General features: G+C 44.3%; 1 long non-coding RNA gene across 2 annotated transcripts; it reads right to left on the minus strand.

Annotated features, from left to right (window-relative positions):
- Positions 1 to 401: 401 nt before the first annotated feature.
- Positions 402 to 2727, minus strand: LOC119286887. Of its 2 annotated transcripts, none has more exons than XR_005140702.1 (5): positions 2492 to 2727; positions 2133 to 2384; positions 1469 to 1545; positions 1284 to 1367; positions 402 to 1187 (listed from the first exon to the last, which is right to left on the minus strand). It is a non-coding gene; the product is annotated as an uncharacterized LOC119286887 (long non-coding RNA). The 2 variants fall into 2 exon arrangements; XR_005140701.1 differs by having other exon boundaries at positions 2127 to 2384.
- Positions 2728 to 12792: the final 10065 nt, after the last annotated feature.

The raw sequence follows: 12792 nt of genomic DNA on the forward strand, positions 1-12792 counted from the left end.
GATATTCATTTCTGAGCTCGGGCTCAGATGAACCCTAAATCAGCATCGTCCAGCAGCATGGTGATCTGTGCCGCCAGTGGTATTCTATCTCTGTATTTCTCAGGTATAGTACTAAATAAAAGCCATGTCGCAGGCGCATTAAATTTGACGACAGCGCGCCCTGTAGACGCGGAACAGGTAACCTGACCACGGCTCACCCAATTTTCCGAGCCAGTCTGAGCCGTGTCATCCCACGGACTCAATAACGGCCACCATGACCAGCGCCTCATAAATATATCAAACCATGGGACGCAATACTAGCAGGTTTGCAAAACTGAGATTCAGGTATACCAACAACCTCACCCTCGGCCACACTAAAGCCAGTAGAACAAACATTTTAACAACCAGTGAACCAGAAACAGTTCGGACAAACAAGATCATCGTTTTATTATCTGATTCAGGCTTTTTGCCACCTCAAAAATGGAGGAACAAGCATGGAGCACTGCTCACTAGAACACACTAGAAAATCTTCAGCAACTAAGAACAGAGTACAAACTTAAATATCACATCCCATTTTTCCAGCAATTCCCAGTGGCCTGGTACATATGTTCCAGTGATGACCTACCATACTATAGTTCTTGCATTTTCCAGGGTTTGCACGGCTTCTTCGGTGCATCCCAGGGCAGGTTGTTCACTTGTGTCCCTCGCGCCGGCAGAAGCTGCAGAACTTTGTCCATTTGCTCAGACCCTCGTATGGTGCCTTCTCCAGTATCTGTCGGCCTTCCAACCCCTCTGCTTATCCGGGACTGCAAGACCTTTGCCAATCGGTCCTCAAAAGCCAAACAATCTCTCTTCTCTGCAAAATGTGCACTAGTAACCAACAATCATTCAGACTAGCTAACATGTGCTCGAATGACTCTGCACTCGCATCCCCCATCATCATGACATCCATAGCTTTCATATATAGCGTCGAATGTCTGCACGTGAAAGACAAGTTAACTGAATGGTCTTTCTGGTATTGAATCAGGTGCTAGGGTAGTATGTTCTTCACGTCCTTGGTCCACCGCTTGACAATATGCTTAACAGGAATCTCCTCTAAGTGAAGTACATCCATGAACTATGACAGCAAAACACGGTTTTCAGAAATGTACATCCTCAAAGCAGGTCACTCGCATCTACACAACCTGCTATTCTCAGCCTCTGGCTTCCTTGTTTTCCAAAAAAAGTAGAAATGCTTTGTTAGTGACACATTCAACTATTCTTTTTGAGTTCATATACTTGAACAAGCGGCTTTAAGAATTTACCGAGCAGACGCAGACAATCTCCTGCATTGATTTGGTCCTCTCTGCGTTCAATCTGCTTTTCCTATATCTTATCCCAAAGCCAATCTGCCACGAATACAAATTGTATAAATTGTACGCCTCAATTGAATCGAAACTTAGTCCTAGTTCAGGACAAACAACACATTTTTGTCGGTTTCTCCGCATACTTGTGAATTGACTACTCAAGGGCACTCAGTCTTGAAGGAAATGGGTTCTGTCTGGCAGCACGCTCCCTAGACGCAACCTGTATTTCCATAGAAAGACAACATTGGTCAGTTTCAACACGAGGGAACAGGGGAGGAGGCGCAGAAGGCATAGTTCGCATAATTATTAAGCTAAGCAGACGGAATGAGGGTCGGATATCAGATGCAAAATACATTTGGCATGGTGGGATGCTTGCATTATTGGAAGAAAGATATTTTCAACACATTCAGAAGTTGACATGTACCCAAAGCAAACGTGGGGTAAATACGGAAGACAATTTTATGTATGGATGGTTTGCCATGGAATACAAAATCATGCCTCATACTCTTTTTTCTCAACCACAACTTGACTTCTCAGGGTTCTACATTTTGCGTTCCCAGTTCTGATTTCGTTAGGATTACTGAATCATGCATGTACCTATTTGACACGCGCAACTTCAGTAACTACTCTTCTGTCAGCTTCTAAAATTCAGCATAACTGTGATTTTTGTTTGTTCTAAAACAAAAACTAGTGTTCTTTTCCATCACAGAGATCATGGCGGCCAATTAAAGTACGTAGTTCGACAAACGGACTAGCAATCAACAAAAAGATCATATTAGATGCACGGCAATGGTTTCAGACCGCAACTTATTGTTCATCCTGGCGCCTCCGGATTCACCCTCTGTCAACTGTTCGGACCTCGTCGGAGACGCCTCGCGGCGTCGCCGCCCGCCGCCCTCTTCCCACACCTGGCTAACGCCGCCAACTCGCTGCCCGCATCCGGACCCAACGTTTGAGTCAGCCGGCTCAACGCTTGTCGCACAATTCCACGAGAGAACCGCCAGAGGAACCGGATCTCGGTGGTCTAGGATGTTCGCGAATTCTTCACGGAGGGGAAATCTGCAAAGGCATGGCCATGTCGAGGCGCACAATTTGTCAGCCGTTGACCCATGTCCAGTGCAACTGGAAAAATACATAGATCTCCAATTTGGGAAGGGTTCCCTTACCTGTCGACCCCGTCGAGAAGGAACTCAAGGCCATTATCTTCCATTGTTGGTTAGCTTCAGCCGCCGTAGACTTGAACGGCAGTGCGGATGGAGTATAGCTGCTCGCGGCGGCGGCTTTGTTTCGAGGATCACCGAGGGCAAGGGTTTGTGGGTTCAGCGCGGTCCCACCCAGGGGACGACCTCTGCTTATCCATCGAAGCGGCACCACGAACAGTCAGTCGCCGTCTAGCTATTGATCGAAGACGGCTCTGTACCTAACATCTGTTCCACGGCTCGGCCTAAAAGTAAACGATCTGGTCCACGGACCAGCCAGACTCGCGCTCGGGGCGGACGTCCACGCTATAGCTGGCCAAACGGGCCGTGCTAACTGGGCCGGCCCGGTAGCACGCAGGAACGGCACGGCCCAGGCACGGCACGGCCCGAGCTAAACGGGCTAGGCCCGGCACGCGGCACGCCATGGGCCATGCCTGGGCCTGGAGGCTGGGCAAGCGGGCCGGCACGGCACGGCCCGTTTAAATTTTTTTTGGAATTTTTTTATATATGTGACCTAAATTACAGCCCAATAGGCCTAAAATACAGCCCAACAGGCTAAAAATCAGATGGACCAGCGTGTTAAACGTGCCACGGGCCGGCCCGTTTAATAATCAGGTCGTGCCTGGGCCAGAGAGCCACGCCCGTGGGCCAGCACGGCACGGCCCGGCTATTAAACGTGCCACGGCGGGCCGTGCCGGGCCAGGCACGATTTGCACGGGCTGGGCCGTGCCGTGCCGGGCCGGCCCGTTTGGCCAGGTCTGGTCCACGCATACGATTCTGGCCCACGTACGCGCACTGTTCGCTACCCTACTGCGCTGTATAACGATTTACAAACGTACCACCGCAGACTTGTCAGGCCACATTATGCGAATCCCCATACGAGAACCAACGAGAGAGATTTAGGGAGCAGGTGAGCCCGAGCACCAAAACTCTGCGTTCGTAACATTGTCCCTTCTCTCTTTTTCTCTCATTTTTTTATCTGGGCCTTCTTTTCTTTCTTTTTTATGGCCTCTTTTTTTTATTATTTTTTCGCCTAGAGTCTCATCCCGACTTGTGGAGGAATCATAGTCTCCATCATCCTTTCCTCATATGGGACAATGCTCTAATGATGATCATCACACTTTTATTTACTTACAACTCAAAGAATTACAACTCGATACTTAGAACAAAATATGATTCTATGTGAATGCCTCTGGCGGTGTACCCGGATTGTGATGAATTAAGAGTGGTATGTATGAAAAATTAAGCATGGTGGCTTTGCCACAAATACGATATAAACTACATGATCATGCAAAGCAATATGACAATGATGAAGCGTGTCATAATAACGGAACGGTGGAAGGTTGCATGGCAATATATCTCGGAATGGCTATGGAAATGCCATAATAGGTAGGTATGGTGGCTGTTTTGAGGAAGGTATATGGTGGGTTTATGGTACCGGCGGAAGTTGCGCGGTACTAGAGAGGCTAGCAATGATGGAAGGGTGAGAGTGCGTATAATCCATGGACTCAACATTAGTCATAAAGAACTCACATACTTATTGCAAAAATCTATTAGTTATCAAAACAAAGTACTGCGTGCATGCTCCTAGGGGGATAGATTGGTAGGAAAATATCATCGCTCGTCCCCGACCGCCACTCATAAGGAAGACAATCAATAAATAAATCATGCTCCGGCTTCATCACATAACGGTTCACCATACATGCATGTTACGGGAATCACAAACTTTAGAACAATTATTTCTAAAATTCACAACTACTCGACTAGCATGACTCTAATATCACCATCTCCATATCTCAACACAATCATCAAGTATCAAACTTCCCCTAGTATTCAATGCACTCTTTATAATAGTTTTTATTATACCGATCTTGGATGCCTATCATATTAGGACTAAATTCATAACCAAAGCAAATTACCATGATGTTCTAAAGGACTCTCAAAATAATATAAGTGAAGCATGAGAGATCAATAATTTCTGTAAAATAAAACCACCACCGTGCTCTAAAAGATATAAGTGAAGCACTAGAACAAAATTATCTAACTCAAAAGATATAAGTGAAGCACATAAAGTATTCTAACAAATTCCGATTCATGTGTGTCTCTACCAAAAGGTGTGTACAGCAAGGATGATTATGGTAAACTAAAAGGCAAAGACTCAAATCATACAAGACGCTCCAAGCAAAAAAACATATCATGTGGTGAATAAAAATATAGCTCCAAGTAAAGTTTCCGATGGAAGAAGACGAAAGAGGGGATGCCCCGTAGCTTAGGCTTTTGGTTGTCCTTGGATTTTCCCTTGGGGTGCCTTGGGCATCCCCAAACTTAGGCTCTTGCCACTCCTTGTTCCATAATCCATCAAATCTTTACCCAAAACTTGAAAACTTCACAACACAAAACTTAAGAGAAAATCTCGTGAGCTCCGTTAGTAAAAGAAAACAAACGACCACTTAAGGTACTGTAATGAACTCATTCTTTATTTTTATTGGTGTTAAATCTACTTTATTCCAACTTCTCTATGGTTCATACACTCAAATACTAGCCATAGATTCATCAAAATAAGCAAACAACACACGAAAAACAGAATCTGTCAAAAACAGAACTGTCTGTAGTAATCTGTAGGTTTCGAATACTTATGGAACCCCAAAAATTCTAAGATAAATTGCTGGACGTGAGGAATTTATATATTAATCATATGAAAAAAGAATTGACTAAATATCACTGTCCAGTAAAAAAAATGGCAGCAAAACTCATGAGCGCTAAGTTTCTGTTTTTTACAGCAAGATCTCAAAGACTTTCTCCAAGTCTTCCCAAAGGTTCTACTTGGTACAAACACTAATTAAAAGCATAAAACTACATCTAAACAGAGGCTAGATGAATTATTTATTACTAAACATAATCAAAAATCAATAAACAAAAATAAAATTGGGTTGCCTCCCAACAAGCGCTATCGTTTAACGCCCCTAGCTAGGCAAAGAGATTTCAATGATGCTCACATGAAAGACAAGAATTGAAGCACAAAGAGAGCATCATAAAACATAGGACAAACACATCTAAGTCTAACATACTTCCTATGAATAGGCATCTTATAGGCAAACAAATTATCAAGGCAAGCAAAAACTAGCATATGCAAGGAAGCGGAAAGAAACAATAGCAATCTCAACATAACGAGAGGTAATTTAGTGACACAAAAATTTCTACAACCATATTTTCCTCTCTCATAATAATTACATGTAGGATCATAATCAAATTCAACAATATAGATATCACATAACATATTCTCAACACGATCCACATGCATGCGAAGTTGACGCTCTTCCAAAATAGTGGGACTAACATTAGCTAACGTCATGACCTCTCCCAACCCACTTTTATCGAAAACAAAAGATTAAATATTCTCCAAATATGTGGGATCTAAAGTTGACACTCTTCCAAACCCACTTTCAATAATATTGCAAACACTATTATGAATCCCATATTCATCATGGGGCTTAAATAAATTTTCAAGATCATAAGAAGAATCACCCCAATCATGATCATTGCAACAAGTAGAGGACATAGCAAAACTAGCATCCCCAAGCTTAGGGTTTTGCATATTATTAGCACAATTGACATTAATAGAATTTATAATAACATCATTGCAATCATGCTTTTCATCGAAGGAACTATCAAGTATGGGTGCAATAGCAACGATCTCATGTTTAACATAAGGAACTATAGCAAATTCATCTTCATAAATATTGGCATCATGGCCACAAGAATAGCAAGCATCATGTTCATCAAGGGATATTTCAATCAAATCATCGGAATCATAATTATCTATAGATTCATGCATATCATTATTTTCTTCCGAAGCAACGATCATTCTTTCAATAAATTCTTTGACATAGACATTATGAGCATAGTTTTCATAACAATATTTAAGTATGCCAAAATTTTCAGATTCGTAGAGAGTAATATCATACTTTTCAATCAAAGAAGCAACTTCATAAGCACCCTTAAAAGCAACAAATTCTTCAATTTGTTCAATATCATAGTAACTATAAACACCCTTTGCATAAGAAGATAAGATTTCATTTTCATTAAACTCACATAGGTAGGGAAGGTGTTTTTTAGGGTTCTTAGAGCACCAAGTAAGATCACAAATTTCACAAAGATTTCAAGCATAACATAGCAATCTATTTATTTGATCCCATAAGAGTCTCCATTTTTCAGACAAACGGTGACGCACAAAATGAGCATGATCATCTAAAGATTTCCCATCAGCTAGGCTAGTTGGGGTTCAGCACGAGCGCATAAGGACCGAAGATGATCCAAATATAACACTTTAAGTGGATCCATATCAATAGATTTTTAGCGAGCAAATATTCAAGCAAATAGAAGGCATGTGGAAACACAAACAAAAAGACATACAGGAAGAAGGCGAAGAAAAGGCAAAGGCAAAGGTGAAGTGGGTGAGAGGAAAACGAGACGCAAATGGCAAATAATGTAATGCGAGGGATAAGAGTTTGTGATGGGTACTTGGTATGTCTTGACTTGTGCGTAGACTCCCCGGCAACGGCACGAGAAATCCTTCTTGCTACCTCTTGAGCACTGCGTTGGTTTTCCCTTGAAGAGGAAAGGGTGATGCAGCAAAGTAGCATAAGTATTTCCCTCAGTTTTTGAGAACCAAGGTATCAATCCAGTAGGAGGCCACACGCAAGTCCCTCGTACCTACACAAACAACTAAGAACCTCGCAACCAACGCGATAAAGGGGTTGTCAATCCCTTCACGGTCACTTACGGGAGTGAGATCTGATAGAGATGATAAGATAATATTTTTGGTATTTTTATGATAAAGAGTAAAAGTAAAGATTGCAAAATAAAAGGTAATAGAAATAGCTTGTTGACGGAAGATTAATATAATGGAGAATAGACCCGGGGGCCATAGGTTTCACTAGTGGCTTCTCTCAAGATAGCATAAGTATTACGGTGGGTGAACAAATTACTGTCGAGCAAATGATAGAAAAGCGAATAATTATGAGAATATCTAGGCATGATCATGTATATAGGCATCACATCCGTGACAACTAGACCGACTCCTGCTTGCATCTACTACTATTACTCCACACATCGACCGCTATCCAGCATGCATCTAGAGTATTAAGTTCATAAGAATAGAGTAACGCATTAGGTAAGATGACATGATGTAGAGGGATAAACTCAAGTAATATGATATAAACCCCATCTTTTTATCATCGATGGCAACAATACAATACGTGTCGTTTCCCTTTCTATCACTGGGATCGAGCACCGCAAGATTTAACCCAAAGCTAAGCGCTTCTCCCATTGCAAGAAAGATCAATCTAGTAGGTCAAACCAAACTGATAATTCGAAGAGACTTGCAAAGATAACCAATCATACATAAAAGATTTCAGAGAAGAATCAAATATTGTCCATAGATAGACTTGATCATAAACCCACAATTCATCGGATCTCGACAAACACACCGCAAAAAGAGTTACATTGGATAGATCCCCAAGAAGATCAAGGAGAACTTTGTATTGAGATCCAAAGAGAGAGAAGAAGCCATCTAGCTAATAACTGTGGACCCTAAGGTCTGAAGTAAAATACTCACACATCATCGGAGAGGCCATGGAGTTGATGTAGAGGCCCCCGTGATCGATGCCACCTCCGGCGGAGCTCCAGAAAAGGCCCCAAGATGGGATCTCTTGGGTACAGAAGGTTGCGGCGGTGGAAATAGGGTTTTGCGGTGCTCCTGGTTGTTTTCAGGGTATATGAGTATATATAGGAGGAAGAAGTGGGTCGGTTGAGCCACGAGGGGGGAGGGCGCGCCCAGGGGTAGGCGTGTCCCCCTGCCTCGTGGACTCCTCGTTGATTTCTTGACGTCCACTCCAAGTCCTCTGGATCACGTTTGTTCCAAAAATAACTCTCCTGAAGGTTTCATTCCATTTGGATTCCGTTTGATATTCCTTTTCTGCGAAACACTGAAATAGGCAAAAAACAACAATTTGCACTGGGCCTTGGGTTAGTAGGTTAGTCCCAAAAATAATATAAAAGTGTAAAATAAAGCCCATTAACATCCAAAACAGATAATATAATAGCATGGAACAATCAAAAATTATAGATACGTTGGAGACGTATCACGGATCACCAAAACAACTGCAAATATTTGAACCGAACGGTTTGGTCACTTTTGGTCATCCAAGGGAGGTGACCTAATTTCTTCTGGCAAGTTGAGACGTTCGAATACCCAAAAACTAACACCAAACTAAGGGGTTGTGGTTGGGGGAGTCGAAACGACCGCCACTCCGGCCCACACAAGAAAAATCACCTGGAGCTCGCATTTTTCACTAGTCCATCCATCATCTTGTGCTCTGTATCCACGCTTGAGGGAGTCCTGGACTAAGGGGTCCTCGGGCGTCCGGCCTGTTAGCCATGGGCCGGACTGATGGGCTGTGAAGATACGAAGACTAAAGACTGCACCCGTGTCCGGATGGGACTCTCCTTGGCGTGGAAGGCAAGCTTGGCGATCAAATGTGTAGATTCCTTTCTTTGTAACCGACCTTGTGTAACCCTAGATCCTCCCGGTGTCTATATAAACCGGTGGACTTAGTCCGGAAGGGAGATTCATTATCATAGTCATACAGGCTAGGCTTTTAGGGTTTAGCCATTACGATCTCGCGGTAGATCAACTCTTGTAATACTCATATTCATCAAGATCAATCAAGCAGGAAGTAGGGTATTACCTCCATAGAGAGGGTCCGACCTGGGTAAACATCGTGTCCCCTGTCTCCTGTTACCATCGACCTTAGACGCACAGTTCGGGACCCCCTACCCGAGATCCGCCGGTTTTGACACCGACAACGCTCCCGGACTCTAACGCCGCCATTGTACCACCCAAATGAAGCCCAAGCCTTACCGGACCTCCGGCGCTCCACACAAGCGCCCGCCCGACTTTGCCTACGCCTCCGTCCCACCCTGAAACCGGACACATATCCTCTACCCCTACCAACGTCGCCTATGGCGGACACCACACCCGGCAAGTGTTCGGCCAAATTCTATTGCCAAAAGTTTTGACATTCTCATTGTTTACTTTGAAGCAAACACTATTGATTCATATGAGGATTACTACTATGTCGAGTTCATGGATTCGTCTTCATCGGGCGAGGATGAAGACGGTGATGAAGATGATTCTTGAAGACATGGAGCTTGTAGAGGAGCATGTTCTCAACTACAAGGGTTCAACAAAGCGACATTGAGTGTTGTATCGCAGAGGCCACAAGGACCTATGATGTTGTAAGACGACTACTTTGCCCCCGGTGTGCTATTAGAACCTTATTTCTGTTGCTAATTTTGGATGGGGTGACATGTGTTTGCATCAACCATAGTGTAAGGGCCTATGATGATTACTTAGAGCTGAATAAGGATTCTGTTGGAAACATTGAGTTATCTAGTTACCAAAAGTGCATGGTTGCTATGAGAATGCTTGCGTATGGGATGGCCGCGGATTCATGGCATGAGTACCGCCGGGTGGCTGGAAGCACATGCGACGAATATGATCAGATCTCTCTTTACGGACTCCTCTGCACACATAGGAAATAAATATGGTGACAAGGAGTCTCCCTGACAGAGCCCCCTAGTCTGAAAAAAGCATTCTTCTTGATTATATCTCACCTTCTATTTATATATCTCACCTTCTATTTATAGAAGAAACACAAGCCATCACAATATCAACAATATCTCTATGGGAACCCAATTTAATCATCATTCTTTCCAAGAACCTACATTCAACATGATCGTGAGCTTTATGAAGGAAATATGCCCTAGAGGCAATAATAAAGTTGTTATTTATATTTCCTTATATCATGATAAATGTTTATTATTCATACTAGAATTGTATTAACCGGAAACTTAGTACATGTGTGAATACATAGACAAACAGAGTTTCACTAGTATGCCTCTACTTCACTAGCTCGTTGAATCAATGATGGTTATGTTTCCTAACCATAGACAAGAGTTTTCACTTGATTAACGGGATCACATCATTAGAGAATGATGTGGTTGACTTGACCCATTCGTTAGCTTAGCACGATGATCGTTTAGTTTGTTGCTATTGCTTTCTCCATAACTTATACATGTTCCTATGACTATGAGATCATGCAACTCCCGAATACCAAAGGAACACTTAGTGTGCTATCAAAGTCACAACGTAACTGGGTGACTATAAAGATGCTCTACAGGTGTCTCCGATGGTGTTTGTTGAGTTGGCATAGATCGAGATTAGGATTTGTCACTCCGAGTATCGGAGAGGTATCTCTGGGCCCTCTCGGTAATGCACATCACTATAAGCCGTGCAAGCAATGTAACTAATGAGTTAGTTGCGGGATGGTGCATTATGGAACAAGTAAAGAGACTTGTCAGTAACGAGATTGAACTAGGATTGAGATACCGACGATCGAATCTCGGGCAAGTAACATACCGATGACAAAGGGAACAACGTATGTTGTTGGGCGGTTTGACCGATAAAGATCTTCGTAGAATATGTACAAACCAATATGAGCATCCAGGTTCCACTATTGGTTATTGACCGGAGATGAGTCTCGGTCATGTCTACATAGTTCTCGAACCTGTAGGGTCCGCATGCTTAACGTTCGGTGACGATTGGTATTATAAGTTTATGTGCTTTGATGTACCAAAGGTAGTTCGGAGTCCCGGATTTGATCACGGACATGACGAGGAGTCTCGAAATGGTCGAGACATAAAGATCGATATATTGGAAGCCTATGTTTGGACATCGAAATGCTTCCGGATGAGTTCGGGCATTTTCAGGAGTACCGGGAGGTTACCGGGACCCCCCGGGGACTATATGGGCCTTACTGGGCCTTAGTGGAATAGATGAGAGGAAAGGAAAAGGTGGGTGTTGGGGAACATAGCAGAAAATCAAAATTTTCCTACGTGTCACCAAGATCTATCTATGGAGAAACCAGCTACGAGTAGAAGGAGAGTGCATCTACATACCCTTGTAGATCGCTAAGCGGAAGCGTTCAAGTGAACGGGGTTGATGGAGTCGTACTCGTCGTGATTCAAATCACCGATGATCAAGTGCCGAACGTACGGCACCTCCGCGTTCAACACACGTACAGCCCGGTGACGTCTCCCACGCCTTGATCCAGCAAGGAGAGAGGGAGAGGTTGAGGAAGACTCCATCCAACAGCAGCACAACGGCGTGGTGGTGGTGGAGGAGCGTGGCAATCCAGCAGGGCTTCGCCAAGCACCACGGGAGAGGAGGAGGAGGAGAGGCAGGGCTGCACCAAGAGGGATAGAACTCATGTGTATGGCAGCCCCAAACCTCATCTATATATAGGGGGAAGGGGGGGCTGCGCCCCCTTTAGGGTTTCCCACCCCCAAGGGGTGCGGCCAGCCCTAGATGGCAAAGGGGAGGCGGCCAAGGGGGGAGAGGAGAGGGAGGCGCACCAATATGGGCCTTAAGGCCCATCTGGACTAGGGTTTGCCCCCTTCCACTCTCCCTTGCGCCTTGGCCCCCTTGTGGGGGGCGCAGCAGCCCTCCTAGGGGCTGGTCCCCTCCCACACTTGGCCCACGCAACCTTCTGGGGCAGGTGGCCCCACTTGGTGGACCCCCGGGACCCTCCCGGTGGTCCCGGTACAATACCGATATCGCCCGAAACTTTTCCGGTGACCAAAACAGGACTTCCCATATATAAATCTTTACCTCCGGACCATTCCGGAACTCCTCGTGACGTCCGGGATCTCATCCGGGACTCCGAACAACATTCGGTAACCACATACAAGCTTCCTTTATAACCCTAGCGTCATCGAACCTTAAGTGTGTAGACCCTACGGGTTCGGGAGACATGTAGACATGACCGAGACGTTCTCCGGTCAATAACCAACAGCGGGATCTGGATACCCATGATGGCTCCCACATGTTCCACGATGATCTCATCGGATGAACCACGATGTCAAGGCCTTAATCAATCCCGTATACAATTCCCTTTGTCTATCGGTATGTTACTTGCCCGAGATTCGATCGTCGGTATCCAATACCTTGTTCAATCTCGTTACCGGCAAGTCACTTTACTCGTTCCGTAACACATCATCCCGTGATCAACTCCTTGGTCACATTGCGCATATGATGATGTCCTACCGAGTGGGCCCAGAGATACCTCTCCGTTTACACGGAGTGACAAATCCCAGTCTCGATCCGCATAAAACAATAGATACTTTCGGAGATACCTGTAGTGCAC

The sequence above is a fragment of the Triticum dicoccoides genome, chromosome 4A (assembly GCF_002162155.2).
Source record: "Triticum dicoccoides isolate Atlit2015 ecotype Zavitan chromosome 4A, WEW_v2.0, whole genome shotgun sequence".
Taxonomy (NCBI): domain Eukaryota; kingdom Viridiplantae; phylum Streptophyta; class Magnoliopsida; order Poales; family Poaceae; genus Triticum; species Triticum dicoccoides.